The sequence below is a fragment of the Culex pipiens genome, chromosome 1 (assembly GCF_016801865.2).
Source record: "Culex pipiens pallens isolate TS chromosome 1, TS_CPP_V2, whole genome shotgun sequence".
Lineage (NCBI taxonomy): Eukaryota > Metazoa > Arthropoda > Insecta > Diptera > Culicidae > Culex > Culex pipiens.
The window spans coordinates 63,936,194-63,955,071 of record NC_068937.1 but is presented as its reverse complement, the minus strand read 5'-3'; positions in this window follow the sequence as shown (position 1 = coordinate 63,955,071).

Here is an 18,878-nt window from a genome sequence, read left to right as displayed (position 1 = left end):
AAAGGAATTTAAAAATATGCAATTTAGCATATCAAATAGACGATTACACCAGCTGTGATTAACGCTTTTTTCGTTTTGCAAAAGCATCTTCAATCAAAGTCATCTGGTTTATGGTACCCATGCTTATTAATGTTGGCCCCAAATCGAACAAAACAATCCATTTCATTTAAATTAATTAGACTCTTGTACACTTATATATTTTCAAAAAAAAAACCGATATACCACTTGTTTTCATAGTTCTATTATGTTTTCATATGGCAGTTTTCGACATTAAAAAAACTTCTTGTGACTATTTCTTTTTGTAAACAGTGCATTATGCTTACTCAGTTCAGATAGCGCGAAGCACTTTTACTTAAAAAATAAGTCCTTTTAAGTTTTCTGTCGAAAAATACCATTTGAATATGAATTTGTTTCATGGGAAGTTGCGAAATATGGATTTGTAAGATTTCTTCACAAATCACAAGTTTTCATGATACATTAATGTTTCTGGATGATATTTTTACGAACAGTTTTTCTCAGGCAAAAACCTGAACCTGTCTTGATTTTTTTATGTTTCTGGATGATATTTTTTCGCACCAATTTTTTCAGGAAAAAGCAGAATTGGCCATGATTATTTCATGTTCCTGGATGATATTTTTCGGTACCATGACATGATATTTTGATGTTCAAAATGTCAACTTGGTTTGATATTTTTTTGATGTTTCGTAGAGTAACTCATGTTACATTTTATGTTTCTACATCTCTTAAGTCAAGCGTTCTGGAAACATGTCATCTTCATGTTTTTGGCAACATGACAAGTTTACCGTAAGATGTAATTTTCTGATCCCCGGGCAGAAAGTCGCATCTTAGGATGAACTTAAAAATATCATGGACTGTTTTTGTGAACATGGCATGATTTTTGTTTGTTCCAAAAACTAAAAAATTGGCCGCCGAAATTCATGATACTTTTTATGTTCCTAGACAGTGTATCATCAAATGATCTATTTTCATTTCTATTTGATATTTTTGGACTTAGCAGAATTTCGAAAATTAATTTATTTGGGACTTTGAAAAAATTTCGACCCGTCTATCATGAGATGATATTTTGATGTTTGATCAAGTTTTCGCTGGACTTAGAAAAATTTCGAAAGCCAAATTATTTTGGGACTTAAAAAAAATCGACCTCTCCATCATGAGATGATATTTTCTAGTTTTATCTTGTTTTCGCTGGACTTTGTAAAATTTCGAATGCCCAATTATTTTGGGACTTGGAAAAAAACCGACCTGTCAATAATGAGATGATACAATTATTTTTCATCATGTTTTCGTTGGACTTAGCAAAATTTTCACTCCTCCGCAAAATGCCAGTTTTGTTAATAGAAATTTTTATTGTGTTTTTTTTCACTTTAATTTACTTTAAATACACTAGTTAAACTAATCACATTAAAATTATTTTACCGCACAAAAAAAAAATCATAGAAAAGCGCAAAAATGAGCCCACGCGCTCGCTCTCTCTCTCCTCTCTTCTCTCTTCTTTCGTTCACTGCTCGCACGCAACGCGCGAGACATGTCGTGACAGGAATCGGCAATCGGCAGACAGACAGCTTTTGCGTTCGTGGCGGGCTGGTTTGTTTACGTTTTCGCGCAGTAGTTTTCCGCGGATAAATTGTAGTCCGCGAATCGCCGCGGGTTGTGAGTACGTTCTGTGGCCGAGGGATTGTGTGTTCGTTCGGTCCGTGGCGTTCGGGAGCCGCGATATATTGTGGTTAAGTGATTGCTTCTGTTTTGGCTGCTGGGGCGAAGAAAAAGTTCCGCTCAGTGTTGGCGGATGCAAGGAATGTTTAGGCCAAGCAGCTGCCCCCAGAAGAGGAATCCTCTTGCCCTCAATGTCACTTGGCCTCCTTCCTCCTCCTCCTCCTGCAGGTGCTGTCTTGACACGGATCAACGCCGGAACTATTTCGGTGAATTTGACAGGACACGGGAGTTCTCGGTGAAGGAAAACACAGCTGGTTAAGTTTGTTTTGGTTTTGGTGTCGCGTGATTGTGGGGGAACATTGTTTTAGCGAATGCGCGATTGTGTGCGTGTGTGTTTTTTTTCGTTTGTCGTATTCTTGGTGAACGGGTGATTACAACTGGATGAAACTTTCTTGGTGTTTCCGGAGTGGGTGAGCGAGAGAAAAACTGACAAATCCGCGTTGGTGCTGGCTGCGGCCTGCGATTGTTCATGTGACTGTGCTTTGGGGTTTGTTTACGTTTTTAATTGATTATTGTGAGTGTGTGGCAGGGGCAGGGACGTGACAATTTCTCTGGTTATTTCGGAGGAGGTAATCTATTGGGCGACTCGCGAGAAGTTTCCCGGCGAAGGTGGCGAGTGGAGTCCATCTGAATCGATGGCACATGCTGGTTCTAAATACTTAGTAGGAAGAAGTATTTCAACAATTTTTTAACTCAGATAAGTATTATTTGCTTTCCTTTTCTATTTTTTTTATAATATCATGTTGGATTATTTGATAAAAAAAACCCTGGAAATTCTGTTTGAGAATTGATACTTTGTGTTTTGTTTTCTTTATCAGGAACACAACCTGGGCATGTTTCGGGACATTCAGCATCTGGCATTTTGTTTAATTTGACAAATTAGCTGCGATGCAATCGTGCTTTGGTTGGATGGATTTGAAGAGGATTAACCAGGTATGTACGAAAAATATTATTTTAAAGTGAACCTATCACTGTTCGAACTTCATTTTGTTACTTTTGCGAATATATATTTTTTTTCAAACCAAATCAATGTAGTCGTAAATTTTATATTAATTGAATTGAAACACCAAGATATATTGATCACAGATGGCTTCGAAAATCTTTTTCTAGAATATTTTGTGCGAATTATTGTTTTAATATTTTTTAAAGACGTTCTCGTAAAGAGATTTTTTTTTAATTTCACGTTGTTGCAGTATTATATTGGTATAGTAGTTGTCCTAAGCTGAGATGAGGAATACCTTCAGAAACTGTATAATTCATAGAAAGATTTTGGTTTTGAGCGAATAATTCAACTGAAGAAAGAACATCACCTTTCTTCAATATTTGATTTGCTTTTATTATTTTAGTGTTTTAAAGAATTTGTTCATGAATCGTTTTTAAGTTTATAAATTGATTTTTTTAGAAGTAGATTATGTTAAAGTCAATGTAACTTTTTCCAACAAAAAGTTGTTTATATTACATTGACAAACTGATGATCTATGTAACTTGCAATATCAAATATAGTGAAATTTTATTTAAATATTTAATGAATCTCTTTAAATATTTTTTACATTTAAAAATATTGTTGACTTTCAGTACACAGAAAAAAAATGATGGTAATATTCATCAGGAAATGGTGACAGATTTTGTGGGAAAATAAATGATTTATTTTACCCCAGAAAATGATGAATTTTCATCAGTTTTTGATGAATATTCATCAGGTTCACATTTAAAAAAAAAATTATGTAATATTAGTCAAAAAGAGGTAATATTCAACCTACCAAATTTTCAACATTCCAAAATTCAACTTTTTTTCTGTGTACATCATTTTAATCACAGATTGATTGATAGTTATTAACAAAACCTTCAAAAAACCTATTTAGCAGCACCATCTTCCACCGGAAAATTTTTGGGCCTCCATCGTTCATTTGCATTGGACAAATCCGGTCATTTCGACAACGGAATTCTCGTTTTTATTCAGATAAGTATTGCTTGCTCACATTTTGTAGTAGTTACATTTAATAATTATTGTAAAGGCGGAGTATCTTTACAAAAATGATTTGGATTTTCATTTGGGAATTGATACCTTGTGTTCTCTTCTCTTTCACATGACAGCAATTTCTGGACAACCATCATCACATCATTGTATTCATCATAGGGAATTGATTGGATGGATTTAGAGACCATTTACAAGGTATGTTAAAAAATATTGTGATGTGAACATATCACTTTTTATCAATTGGATATTCAAAAATGTCAATTCCCGTTTGGTTTTTTTTTTAAGATAATGGGTCTTGATTGAAAACATTCGTTTTGAAAAAGTAATCTAGAATTATTTATTGGCAAAAATTAAAAGGAATCTAAAAATATGCAATTTATCATTTCAAAAAGACGATTACACCAGCTGTATGATTAACGCTTTTTCATTCGTATTCAGTCATACTTTCGTTTTGCAAAATCATCCTCAATCAAAGTCATCGTTTTATGGTACCCATGCTTATTAATGTTAACCCCAAATCAAACAAAACAATCAATTTTTTGTAAATAAGTTAGACTCTAGTATATTTATATATTTTCAGAAAAAAAAACACCAATATATCACTTGTTTTCATAGTTTTTTTTATGTTTTCAGATGACAGTTTTTGACATAAAAAAACTTCTTCTGACTATTTTTTTGTAAAGAGTGCATTGGGCTTACACCCTTACCAAAAATCATGATTTTCTGAGTTCAATATCCCACTTTTCATACGATTTTTTGAGTTCAGGTACTACAACCATAAAAATGGATAATCGTATGAAAAGTGGGATATTGAACTCAGAAAATCATGTTTTTTGGTAAGGGTGTACTCAGTTCAGATAGCGCGATGCACTTTTACTTAAAAAATAAGCCATTTTAAGTTTTCTGTCGAAAAATACCATCTGAAAATAAAAATGTATCATGGGAAGTTGCGAATTATGGATTTGTAAGATTTCTTCACAAATCCTAACTTTTCATGATACATTAATGTTTCTGGATGATATTTTTACGAACAGTTTTTTTCAGGCAAAAACCTGAACCTGTCTTGATTTTTTTATGTTTCTGGATGATATTTTTTCGCACCAATTTTTTTCAGGAAAAAGCAGAATTGGCCATGATTATTTCATGTTCTTGGATGATATTTTTCGGTACCATGACATGATATTTTTAAGTTCAAAATGTCAACTTGGTTTGATATTTTTTTGATGTTTCGTAGAGTAACTCATGTTACATTTTATGTTTCTACATCTCTTAAGTCAAGCGTTCTGGAAACATGTCATCTTCATGTTTTTGGCAACATGACAAGTTTACCGTAAGATGTAATTTTCTGATCGGGTCTGCCCGGGCAAAAACTAAAAAAATTGCCGCCGAATTTCATGATACTTTTTATGTTCCTAGACAGTGGATCATCAAATGTTTTATTTTCATTTCTATTTGATATTTTTGGACTAAGCAGAATTTCGAAAATTAATTTATTTGGGACTTTGAAAAAATTTCGACCCGTCTATCATGAGATGATATTTTGATGTTTGATCAAGTTTTCGCTGGACTTAGCAGAATTTCGAATGCCCAATTATTTTGGGACTTAGAAAAAAAACCGACCTGTCAATTATGAGATGATACAATTATTTTTCATCATGTTTTCGTTGGACTTAGCAAAATTTTCACTCCTCCACAAAATGCCAGTTTTGTTAATGGAAATTTTTATAGAGTTTTTTTGCACTTTAATTTACTTTAAATACACTAGTTAAACTAATCACATTAAACAGTATTTTACCGCACATAAAATTTCATCGAAAAGTGCAAAAATGGGCCCACGCGCTCGCTCTCTCTCTTCTCTCTTCTTTCGTTCACTGCTCGCACGCAACGCGCGAGACATGTCGTGACAGGAATCGGCAATCGGCAGACAGACAGCTTTTGCGTTCGTGGCGGGCTGGTTTGTTTACGTTTTCGCGCAGTAGTTTTCCGCAGATAAATTGTAGTCCGCGAATCGCCGCGGGTTGTGAGTACGTTCTATGGCCGAGGGAGTGTGTGTTCGTTCGTTCCGTGGCGTTCGGGAGCCGCGATATATTGTGGTTAATTGATTGCTTCTGTTTTGGTGGTTGGGGGCGAAGAAAAAGTTCCGCTCAGTGTTGGCGGATGCAAGGAATGTTCAGGCCAAGCAGCTGCCCCCAGAAGAGGAATCCTCTTGCCCTCAAAGTCACTTGGCCTCCTTCCTCCTCCTCCTCCTGCAGGTGCTGTCTTGACACGGATCAACGCCGGAACGATTTCGGCGGATTTGACAGGACACGGGACTTCTCGGTGAAGAAAAACACAGCTGGTTAAGTTTGTTTTGGTTTTGGTGTCGCGTGATTGGAATCCTGATTTGTGGGGGAACATTGTTTTCGCGAATTCGCGATTGTGTGCGTGTGTGTTTGTTTACGTTTGTCGTATTCATGGTGAACGGGTGATTACAACTGGATGAAATTTTCTTGGTGTTTCCGAAGGGGGTGAGCGAGAGAAAAACTGACAAATCCGCGTTGGTGCTGGTTGCGGTCTGCGTTTGTTTATGTGACTGTGCTTTGGGGTTTGTTTACGTTTTTAATTGATTATTGTGAGTGTGTGGCAGGGGCAGGGACGTGACAATGTGACATTGCTTCTATCCTTTAGGGGTGTCCGTGACAGAAGGAAGAACCTTTCTCTGGTTATTTCGTAGGAGGTAATCTATTGGGCGACTCGCGAGCAGTTTCCCGGTGAAGGTGGAGAGTTGAGTTCATTTGAATCGATGGTACATGCTTGTTCTATATACTTAGCAGGAAGAAGTATTTCAACGATTTTTTGACTCAGATAAGTATTATTTGTTTTCCTGTTCCTTTTTTTTATATAATATCATGTTGAATTATTTGATAAAAAATAACCCTGGAAATTCTGTTTGAGAATTGATACTTTGTGTTTTGTTTTCTTCAACAGGACCACAACCTGGGCATGTTTTGGGACATTCAGCATCTGGCGTTTTTTTTGAAGAGGATTAACCAGGTATGTACGAAAAATATTATTTTAAAGTGAACCTATCACTGTTCGAACTTCATTTTGTTACTTTTGCGCATATATATTTTTTTTTCAAACCAAATCAATGTAGTCATAAATTTTATATTAATTGAATTGAAACACCAAGATATATTGATCACAGATGGCTTCGAAAATCTTTTTCTAGAATATTTTGTGCGAATTATTGTTTTAATATTTTTTAAAGACGTTCTCGTAAAGAGTTTTTTTTTAATTTCACGTTGTTGCAGTATTTTATTGGTATAGTAGTTGTCCTAAACTGAGATGAGGAGTACCTTTAGAAACTGTTAAATTCAAAGAAAGATTTGGGTTTTGTGCGAATAATTCAACTGAAGAAAGAACATCACCTTTCTTCAATATTTGATTTGCTTTTATTATTTCAGTGTTTTAAAGAATTTGGGCATAAATCGTTTTTAAGTTTACAAATTGATTTTTTTTAGAAGTACACAAAAAAAAATGATGGTAATATTCATCAGGAAATGGTGACAGATTTTGTGGCAAAATAAATGATTAATTTTACCCCAGAAAATGATGAATTTTCATCAGTTTTTGATGAATATTCATCAGGTTCACATTTTTACACATTTTTTATGTAATATTACACAAATAAAGAGGTAATATTCAACCTACCAAATTTTCAACATTCCAAAAAAATAAAAAAATATAAAAATTTAAATAACAAGCCATAGTCTTCACATTTAAATGAAAAAAGTGTTTTAAAATGCATTTTACACTAGTTCAGTTGTTTTGCAATCATTAGTTTTCAAAAAATCTAAGATCTGACAAAAACAAAAATTTTATCGAAAAAAAAAATCTTAATTTTTTTTTAATAAACCCAAACATGCTAAAAATGATTTTAAACGCAGGAGAATGTATTTTAATTTGATTTCAGCTGGTTGCACTTGAATTTTCATTGAAATTTTGAAGTTTATTGTAAAAATATTTTTTTTGCCCTCTGATTTTTCGGACCAATTTTGAAGGGGGGGGGGGGGGGGTAATATTTGTACCAGCCTTAGTAAAAGAAGGTAATATTCAACCTACCAAATTTTCAACATTCCAAAATTCAACTTTTTTTCTGTGTACATCATTTTAATAACAGATTGATTGAAAGTTATTAACAAAACCTTCAAAATATAGCTAAGACTGGTATCCCTTAAAATATACACATTGTATCTGAGTTTTGTTGCATGCATATAAAATGAATATTAATGGGAAAAACTCAATACATTAATCGATTTAATTTAAAAATCAATTTTGATAATTAATTCAATTTAAACGCAATGTTTTTCACAGTACGCTTTCACTGTGCGCGCACGCTCTCTCTCTTTTCGCTCTTGCTGCTTACGCTCGCACACACGGCGAAATGTCAAAACAGGAATCAAAACAAACCGGTGCTGTGCTTTTTCGTTTCGTAAATCGGGAAAAAGTACATTTTTGGTGCATTATGTGTCGATAGTCGTATGTATTTGTGTTTGTTTATGTGTAGTGAGTGAGGGGAAAGTGGAGGTTGTCGTTTTACCGCGGAAAAGAACGATTTGTAGCGAGAACCTTGTGTGTTTTTGCGTCACCATTTTGGTGCATTAGAAGAACGAAAACTAAGTAGATTCACCACCCCCAGAGTTGGCCACCGATGGAAAATGAGGCTTCAATTCGGTGCGGAGTGAACCCGGCAGGCTGTGCTGTTTTTGTTTATGTGTTTTATGTCGGTAATTGCGTGTGTATTAGTTTGTTTATGAGGGGGATGTGGTCTGCAAAAGAATTTGGAGGAGGTTTTTTCGCGATCGACTTTTGCACCTGTCACAGAAGAAATCAGAAGAAGAATCCTCGTTGCCGGTATGGTCACCAGCATTCAGCTCTACGGAAGCTCTACAATCTCCAGATTCTTCCTGTGGCAGACGGTGCTAGTTTTGCCTGTTGACAGATGCATCTCACGGAAGAGGAGCTTTGCAGTCGCAAGGTATTATTTATTTATCTCAGCCCCCAAAGTTTTTGTTCTGCTGCAGCTTGTCCCCACCGTCAAAAGCCCGGTTCAAATATTTTTTTTCAGCCTCTGAAGGAGGAGGAGGAGGCAAAACGGTGCAATCTAATAAGCAGCTGCGTTTTGTAACTGTCTCCAGCGGGGCGGGTCCTACCTATTTAGCAGCACCATCTTCCACCGGAAGATTTTGGGGCCTCCATCGTTCCGGTAGCCATCATTTGCATTGGACAAATCCGGTCATTTCGACAACGGAATTCTCGTTTTTATTCAGATAAGTATTGTTTGCTTTCATTTTGTAGAAGTTACATTTAATAATTATTGTAAAGGTGGAGTATCTTTACAAAAATGATTTACATTTTCATTTTAGAATTGATACTTTGTGTTCTCTTCTCTTTCACAGGACAGCAATTTCTGGACAACCATCATCATATCATAGTATTCATCATAGGGAATTGATTGGATGGATTTAGAGATCATTTACAAGGTATGTTAAAAAATATTGTTATGTGAACATATCACATTTTATCAATTGGATATTCAAAACATGTCAATTCCCGTTTTTTTTAAGATAATGGGTCTTAATTGAAAACATTCATGGTGTTAATTTTTGAGATATTAACCTTAAAACTACCATTTAGAAAAACTTCACGCAAATTGTAATTCTCGCTTTTTTTCAATTGTCCTTTGTACATAGGAAACCCATGGCGCATTGGTGGTTTTGAAAAAGTAATCTAGAATTGGCCAAAATAAAAAGGAATTTAAAAATATGCAATTTAGCATATCAAATAGACGATTACACCAGCTGTATGATTAACGCTTTTTTCGTTTTGCAAAATCATCTTCAATCAAAGTCATCTGGTTTATGGTACCCATGCTTATTAATGTTAGCCCCAAATCAAACAAAACAATCCATTTCATATAAATTAATTAGACTCTTGTACACTTATATATTTTCAAAAAAAAAAAACACCGATATACCACTTGTTTTCATAGTTCTATTATGTTTTCATATGGCAGTTTTCGACATTAAAAAAACTTCTTGTGACTATTTCTTTTTGTAAACAGTGCATTGGGCTTACTCAGTTCAGATAGCGCGAAGCACTTTTACTAAAAAAATAAGTCCTTTTAAGTTTTCTGTCGAAAAATACCATTTGAATATAAAAATGTATCATGGGAAGTTGCGAAATATGGATTTGTAAGATTTCTTCACAAATCACAAGTTTTCATGATACATTAATGTTTCTGGATGATATTTTTACGAACAGTTTTTCTCAGGCAAAAACCTGAACCTGTCTTGATTTTTTTATGTTTCTGGATGATATTTTTTCGCACCATTTTTTTCAGGAAAAAGCAGAATTGGCCATGATTATTTCATGTTCCTGGATGATATTTTTCGGTACCATGACATGATATTTTGAAGTTCAAAATGTCAACTTGGTTTGATATTTTTTTGATGTTTCGTAGAGTAACTCATGTTACATTTTATGTTTCTACATCTCTTAAGTCAAGCGTTCTGGAAACATGTCATCTTCATGTTTTTGGCAACATGACAAGTTTACCGTAAGATGTAATTTTCTGATCGGGGATCAGAAAATTACATCTTACGGTAAACTTGTCATGTTGCCAAAAACATGAAGATGACATGTTCAAGACATGTTTCCAGAACGCTTGACTTAAGAGATGTAGAAACATAAAATGTAACATGAGTTACTCTACGGAACATCAAAAAAATATCAAACCAAGTTGACATTTTGAACTTCAAAATATCATGTCATGGTACCGAAAAATATCATCCAGGAACATGAAATAATCATGGCCAATTCTGCTTTTTCCTGAAAAAATTGGTGCGAAAAAATATCATCCAGAAACATAAAAAAATCAAGACAGGTTCAAGTTTTTGCCTGAAAAAACTGTTCGTAAAAATATCATCCAGAAACACTAATGTATCATGAAAAGTTGTGATTTGTGAAGAAATCTTACAAATCCATAATTCGCAGCTTCCCATGATACATTTTTATTTTCAGATGGTATTTTTCGACAAAAAACTTAAAAGGGCTTATTTTTTAAGTAAAAGTGCATCGCGCTATCTGAACTGAGTACACCCTTACCAAAAAACATGATTTTCTGAGTTCAATAAGTATAATTTTATGTAAATAAGTTAGACTCTAGTACATTTATATATTTTCAGAAAAAACACCAATATATCATTTGTTTTCATAGTTCTTTTATGTTTTCAGATGACAGTTTTTGACATGAAAAAAAATTCTTCTGACTATTTTTTTGTAAACAGTGCATTGGGCTTACACCCTTACCAAAATCATGATTTTCTGAGTTCAATATCCCACTTTTCATACGATTTTTTGAGTTCAGGTACTACAACCATAAAAATGGTTAATCATTTTTTTTCTGTGTACTCAAAGTCAACAATATTTTTAAATGTAAAAAATATTTAAAGAGGTTAACTAAATATTTAAATAAAATTACACTTAATAGTAGTTGTTCGGTAACTGGGCGTTGTTTAACTGGGCTGCTTTTTAACTGGCCGTTCGATAACTGGGCTGTAGCCCAGTTAAAAAGCAGACAAACGTCAAAAAATCAAAACAAACCAAAATGACCGAGGGGTTAATGGATGCAAAAATCATATTCAATAAATAATAAAACTTTTTTCAAAATTTTGTTTAATTTCAAGTTACAATTAAAGAAACATGAAAAGTAAGCATTGTAAATAAATTTGAATAACTTTTATTTTTATATTTCATCTGGAAAATATTATGCATCGGTGGTCCCCTCGTTATTTTTTGTTCAGCCCAGTTAACGAGCAACATTCGGTTGCTGGGCTACGTTCTCAACCCAGTTACCGAACAACTACTGTATTTGATATTGCAAGTTACATAGATCATCAGTTTTTCAATGTAATATAAACAACTTTTTGTTGGAAAAAGTTACATTGACTTTAACATAATCTACTTCTAAAAAAATCTATTTATAAACTTAAAAACGATTCATGCCCAAATTCTTTAAAACACTGAAATAATAAAAGCAAATCAAATATTGAAGAAAGGTGATGTTCTTGCTTCAGTTGATTTATTCGCTCAAAACCAAAATCTTTCTTTGAATTCAACAGTTTCTTAAGGTACTCCTCATCTCAGTTTAGGACAACTACTAAACCAATATAATACTGCAACAACGTGAAATTAAAAAAAATCTCTTTACGAGAACGTCTTTAAAAAATATTAAAACAATAATTCGCACAAAATATTCTAGTGACTTCCCAGAAAAAGATTTTCGAAGCCATCTGTGATCAATACATCTTGGTGTTTAAATTCAATTAATATAAAATTTATGACTACATTGATTTAGTTTGAAAAAAATGTATATTCGCAAAAGTAACAAAATGAAGTTCGAACAGTGATAGGTTCACTTTAAAATAATATTTTTCGTACATACCTGGTTAATCCTCTTCAAATCCATCCAACCAAAGCACGATTGCATCGCAGCTAATTTGCCTAATAAAACAAAACGCCAGATGCTGAATGTCCCAAAACATGCCCAGGTTGTGGTCCTGTTGAAGAAAACAAAACACAAAGTATCAATTCTCAAACAGACATTTTTTATCAAATAATTCAACATGATATTATATAAAAAAAGGAACAGGAAAACAAATAATACTTATCTGAGTCAAAAAATCGTTGAAATACTTCTTCCTGCTAAGTATATAGAACCAGCATGTACCATCGATTTACATGGACTCAACTCTCCACCTTCACCGGGAAACTACCCGCGAGTCGCTCAATAGATTACCTCCTACGAAATAACCAGAGAAAGGTTCTTCCTTCTGTCACGGACACCCCTAAAGGATAGAAGCAATGTCACATTGTCACGTCCCTGCCCCTGCCACACACTCACAATAATCAATTAAAAACGTAAACAAACCCCAAAGCACAGTCACATGAACAATCGCAGGCCGCAGCCAGCACCAACGCGGATTTGTCAGTTTTTCTCTCGCTCACCCTCTCCGGAAATACCAAGAAAGTTTCATCCAGTTGTAATCACCCGTTCACCAAGAATACGTCAAACGTAAACAAACACACACGCACACAATCGCGCATTCGCGAAAACAATGTTCCCCCACAAACCAGGATTTCAATCACGCGACACCAAAACCAAAACAAACCGAACCAGCTGTGTTTTCCTTCACCGAGAACTCCCGTGTCCTGTCAAATCCACCGAAATCGTTCCGGCGTTGATCCGTGTCAAGACAGCACCTGCAGGAGGAGGAGGAGGAAGGAGGCCAAGTGACATTTAGGGCAAGAGGATTCCTCTTCTGGGGTCAGCTGCTTGGCCTGAACATTCCTTGCATCCGCCTACACTGAGCGGAACTTTTTCTTCGCCCCAGCCACCAAAACAGAAGCAATCACTTAACCACAACATATCGCGGCTCCCAAACGCCACGGACCGAACGAACACACACTCCCTCGGTCATAGAACGTACTCACAACCCGCGGCGATTCGCGGACTACAATTTATCCGCGGAAAACTACTGCGCGAAAACGTAAACAAACCAGCCCGCCACGAACGCAAAAGCTGTCTGTCTGCCGATTGCCGATTCCTGTCACGACATGTCTCGCGCGTTGCGTGCGAGCAGTGAACGAAAGAAGAGAGAAGAGAGAGAGCGAGCGCGTGGGCTCATTTTTGCACTTTTCGATGAAATTTTATGTGCGGTAAAATACTGTTTAATGTGATTAGTTTAACTAGTGTATTTAAAGTAAATTAAAGTGCAAAAAAACTCAATAAAAATTTCCATTAACAAAACTGGCATTTTGTGGAGGAGTGAAAATTTTGCTAAGTCCAACGAAAACATGATGAAAAATAATTGTATCATCTAATAATTGATAGGTCGGTTTTTTTCTAAGTCCCAAAATAATTGGGCATTCGAAATTCTGCTAAGTCCAGCGAAAACAAGATAAAACTAGAAAATATCATCTCTTAATGGAAAGGTCGATTTTTTTCTAAGTCCCAAAATAATTTGGCTTTCGAAATTTTTCTAAGTCCAGCGAAAACTTGATCAAACATCAAAATATCATCTCATGATAGACGGGTCGAAATTTTTTCAAAGTCCCAAATAAATTAATTTTCGAAATTCTGCTAAGTCCAAAAATATCAAATAGAAATGAAAATAAAACATTTGATGATCCACTGTCTAGAAACATAAAAAGTATCATGAAATTCGGCGACAATTTTTTTAGTTTTTGGAACAAACAAAAATCATGCAATGTTCACAAAAACAACTCAAGTTATTTTTTTGTTCGTCCCATGATGCGACTTTCTGCCCGGGCCCCGTTCAGATAGCGCGAAGCACTTTTACTAAAAAAATAAGTCCTTTTAAGTTTTCTGTCGAAAAATACCATTTGAATATAAAAATGTATCATGGGAAGTTGCGAAATATGGATTTGTAAGATTTCTTCACAAATCCTAACTTTTCATGATACATTAATGTTTCTGGATGATATTTTTACGAACAGTTTTTCTCAGGCAAAAACCTGAACCTGTCTTGATTTTTTTATGTTTCTGGATGATATTTTTTCGCACCATTTTTTTCAGGAAAAAGCAGAATTGGCCATGATTATTTCATGTTCCTGGATGATATTTTTCGGTACCATGACATGATATTTTGAAGTTCAAAATGTCAACTTGGTTTGATATTTTTTTGATGTTTCGTAGAGTAACTCATGTTACATTTTATGTTTCTACATCTCTTAAGTCAAGCGTTCTGGAAACATGTCATCTTCATGTTTTTGGCAACATGACAAGTTTACCGTAAGATGTAATTTTCTGATCGGGGGCCCGGGCAGAAAGTCGCATCATGGGACGAACAAAAAAATAACTTGAGTTGTTTTTGATATCATGGCATGTTTGATATTTGTTCCAAAAACTCTTAAAATGCGCGCCGAAATCTATGTTCCTTTCTATGTTTGTAGACTTTTTATCATTAGTTGATAAATTTTCATTTTCTCATGATATTACCGGACTTAGAAAAAAATCGAAAGCCGAATTATTTTGGGACTTAGAAAAAAAATTTACCTCTTTATCATGAGATGATATAATTTTGTTTTATCATGTTTTTGCTGGACTTAGAAAAATTTCGAAAGCCAAATTATTTTGGGACTTAGAAAAAATTTCGAAATCTTTATCATGGGATGATATTATTTTGTTTTATCTTGATTTTGCTGGACTTAGCAGAATTTCGAAAGCCAAATTATTTTGGGACTTAGAAAAAATTTCGACTTCTTTATCATGAGATGATATTTTCTAGTTTTATCTTGTTTTTGTTGGACTTAGCAAAATTTTCACTCCTCGACAAAATTTCACTTTTCCGACACTTAGAATATTTTTGAAAACCCTGGATTATGAGATGATTTATAAAATTAATTTTTTTTCAGGCGGGACTTACCTAAAATGGCAGTTTTGTTAATGGACATTTTTATTGAGTTTTTTTTTACTTTAATTTACTTTAAATACACTAGTTAAACTAATCACATTGAAAAGTATTTTACCGCATATAAAATTTCATCGCAAAGCGCAAAAATGAGCCCACGCGCTCGCTCACTCTCTCTTTTCTCTCTTCTTTCGTTCACTGCTCGCACGCAACGCGCGCGACCTGTCTTGACAGGAATCGGCAATCGGCAGACAGACAGCTTTTGCGTTCGTGGCGGGCTGGTTTGTTTACGTTTTCGCGCAGTAGTTTTCCGCGGATGAATTATAGTCCGCGAATCGCCGCGGGTTGTGAGTACGTTCTGTGGCCGAGGTAGTGTGTGTTCGTTCGTTCCGTGGTGTTCGAGACCGTGATATGTTGTGGTTAAGTGATTGTTTGTGTTTTTGTGGCTGGGGGGCGAAGAAAAAGTTTCGCTCCGTGTTGACGGGTGCAAGGAAAGTTTCGGCCAAGCCGCTGCCCCAGAAAAGTAATCCTCTTGCTCAAGATGCTGCTGTGGATTAACGAGGAAAGGATTTTGGCGGATTCGCCAGGACAAGGACAAGGGTTTGTTTACGTTTTTGGTGCAGTAGTTTTCCACTGATTAACAACAGCCTGCGAATCGCCGCGGGTTGTAAGTGCGTATTTTGGCCGTGGGAATGTGCGTTCGTTGGTGTCGTTTTATGTGAGAGTTGCGAAATGTTGTTATTTATGTGAAAGTTGATGTTTTTGCGGCTCTGTGGAAAAAAAATTACGTTAGCGAAATCCTCCTGCCTACATGCCGCTTTCCATCGTTCCTCCTCCTCCTCCTGCCGGTGATGTTAAGACGTGGATCAACGCCGGAATGATTTTGTCGATTTTGACAGTTTTCGGTGGAGGAAAACAGCAGTGTCGATTTGTTTTTGGTTTTTGTCGTCGCGTCATCAGAATCGCGATTTGTGGGGAAACCGTATTTGATCCGTGTGTTTTCGAGAGTGTGCGTGTGATTGTTTACGTTTCTGCATCATGGTGGTGATTGGGGACTGGACGTGACACTGTGACATAGTTTCGTTTTGGAGTGTCAGCGACAGAAGGATGAACCTTCCTCTTGTGATTCCGGAGGAGGTGATTCAATTGAGTGGCTCGAAAGCAGTTTCACGGAGGAGGATGAGTCCACCTGAAGCGGCTACAGATGTTGTTTCTACTAGTCAAGCCGACAAATATTTTTCGACGATTTTTAAAACTCAGATAAGTATTGCTTGTTTTCTTTTTCTTTGTTTACTATTGAATTTTTAATTATTCCATAAATTTTGTTTGAGAATTGATGCTTTGTGTTTTATTTTCTCTTACAGATCTACTAACGGGCATTTTCTGGACATTCGGCTTCTAGAGTTTTGTTTACTTTGACCAATCAGCTGCAAAAATGAATTGTGCTGCAATCATATGCTCTCTGGATGGATTGGATGAGGATTAACAAGGTATGTACGAGAATTATTATTTCAAAGTGAACCTATCACTTCAGTTTAGAAATTCTTTCAAACATTTCAATGTTTGTTTAGCAAAGTTCAGTTTTTCATTCTGTTATTTATGCTGATTTTGAATACACATTATTGACTTTTGACAGATTGATATAAAATTCTTAAAATAAATTATTTATTGATAAGGATTGCATATATTTTTTTGATTCTTTCCTTTAAAGACCATATTTTTGTTTATTTTTTTTTTTGTTCGGGAATTTTATAAATTTAAATGTTTGTATAAGACCGAGCCACGTTGCCCAATTGTAACGCTTCCGCCTTGACAATATTTACAAATTTCTACACTTTCAAAAAGGTTTGCTAGAATTTCAGGAAAATTTTCAGCGGCCAATGCAAATAAATTAGTGCATTATTGATTTGTTTAGTTCAATTGTACAGATTTTCGAAGCTTTTTCTTTGACTTGGCTTTACAAAAAGTTTGATTTGTTTTAATATTGTTAGTTGTATGCAATTTTGGATGTAATTTTTTGCTGCCCCCTGATTTTTCGGGCAAATTTCGAAGGGAGAAGTGACAAAAACTTTAAATAAAATTTGTACCAGCCTTACTTATTCACACTAAACTTTGAATTAATTCGAATTATACGGCAAATGATACAGTCATCCCACATATTCGGAACACCCACAAATTCGGAACACTTTTGTGATAATTTGTCAAAAGCATGCCAAATGCATCTTTTCTGTGTACCCTACTATTTTTAGGACCTTTATTTGGACATTCATTTGCTATTTCATTAATATAAGTAGAACTTTTAAACAAAAAACTGCATTTCGAGACCATTTTATTCAGAGCAGCAAAACGCTGCTTCCAAATTGCCTGTTCCATAATTGTGGGATGTTATTGTGCCTCCCACAATTGTGGAACACCTGAATTTAACTGATATTTTCACAAAAAAAGTTAGCAGACCATTCATAAAACATTACTAAGCATGAGTTTTATTGGTTTCAGAATGTGAAGTCACTTTTTTTTTAAAATATGTACCCCAGGAGCGATAAAAAAGATTGTTTACATCGTAAGAAAAAAGTGTTCCGAATTTTTGGATTTCAAGGGTCAAAGTTTTTCTTCAAAAACTTGATATAAAATGTTAAAATTTGCAGTTGTTCAATACAGCATTCGAAAGATCGCAAAAACAGCTTTCAAATGAAGGTAAAAGCGAATCATTATGTTCAATTATCGATTTTCTATGATTTTTTGAACATTGGCCGATCTGTAAACTGTTCCGAATATGAGGGATGACTGTATACAAATATTTAAAAAAAATTTAGATAGTCATTATGTTTAGTCTTCCAGCAGTTTGTTTGCTAGAGTTTTTAATTTTAGGCTTATTCAATAAAAATAAATTTTACTTGAAAATCACATTATATCATTAAATTAATTTGTTTTATTAAAATACAATTGAAAAACAGTCTATATGAAACTTATATTTTCTTACTGTGTATTACGCTTTCTAAAGCCACCAAATTATTACAGAAAAAAAATATCTGGAAACATCACAACTTGTTATGAAACTTTTATGTTTTTGTATGATATTTTTCGCCCCATATTTTTCCAGGAAAAAAATGAACTGGTCGGGATAATTTTATGTTTATGGATGATATTTTTCCGCACCATAGCATGATAATTTGAAGTTTCCAACACGAACTTAAGTTGATAATTTTTTGATATGCGTAGAGTAAATTATGTTCGCGTTTATGTTTGATTAACTCTTAACTGGAAGTTAACAGGTACTTGACATGTTTGTGTTTTTGCAAACATGACAAGTTTTCAACAACTTGTCATGTGTGTGTGTGTGTGTGTGTGTAACCAATCCAATATCCGTAGGCCGGCTACGAAATTATGGGAAAGTATAATTTGTATCAGACTTGATTTATGCTGATACAGCTTATCACAGTCCCGGACATTAGGTGGTGTTAGCCCTCGCGCTGCTTCCAATGACCCGTTTCAGAATGACAGAGCTCCTTGCGGTCCAATTCCGAGGTCATTGGGCATTGTCTGGCCCCGCCTAAACATAGAAGCAAAAACCAGAAGGGTTCTCGATCTATCTTTAAACTTCCAATCCCATAAAGCAAAAAGGGATCAGCGTGTATATAATGATCAAAAAGGCATGTGTGGTAATTTGGTTGATTGGTTTGGTCTCACCG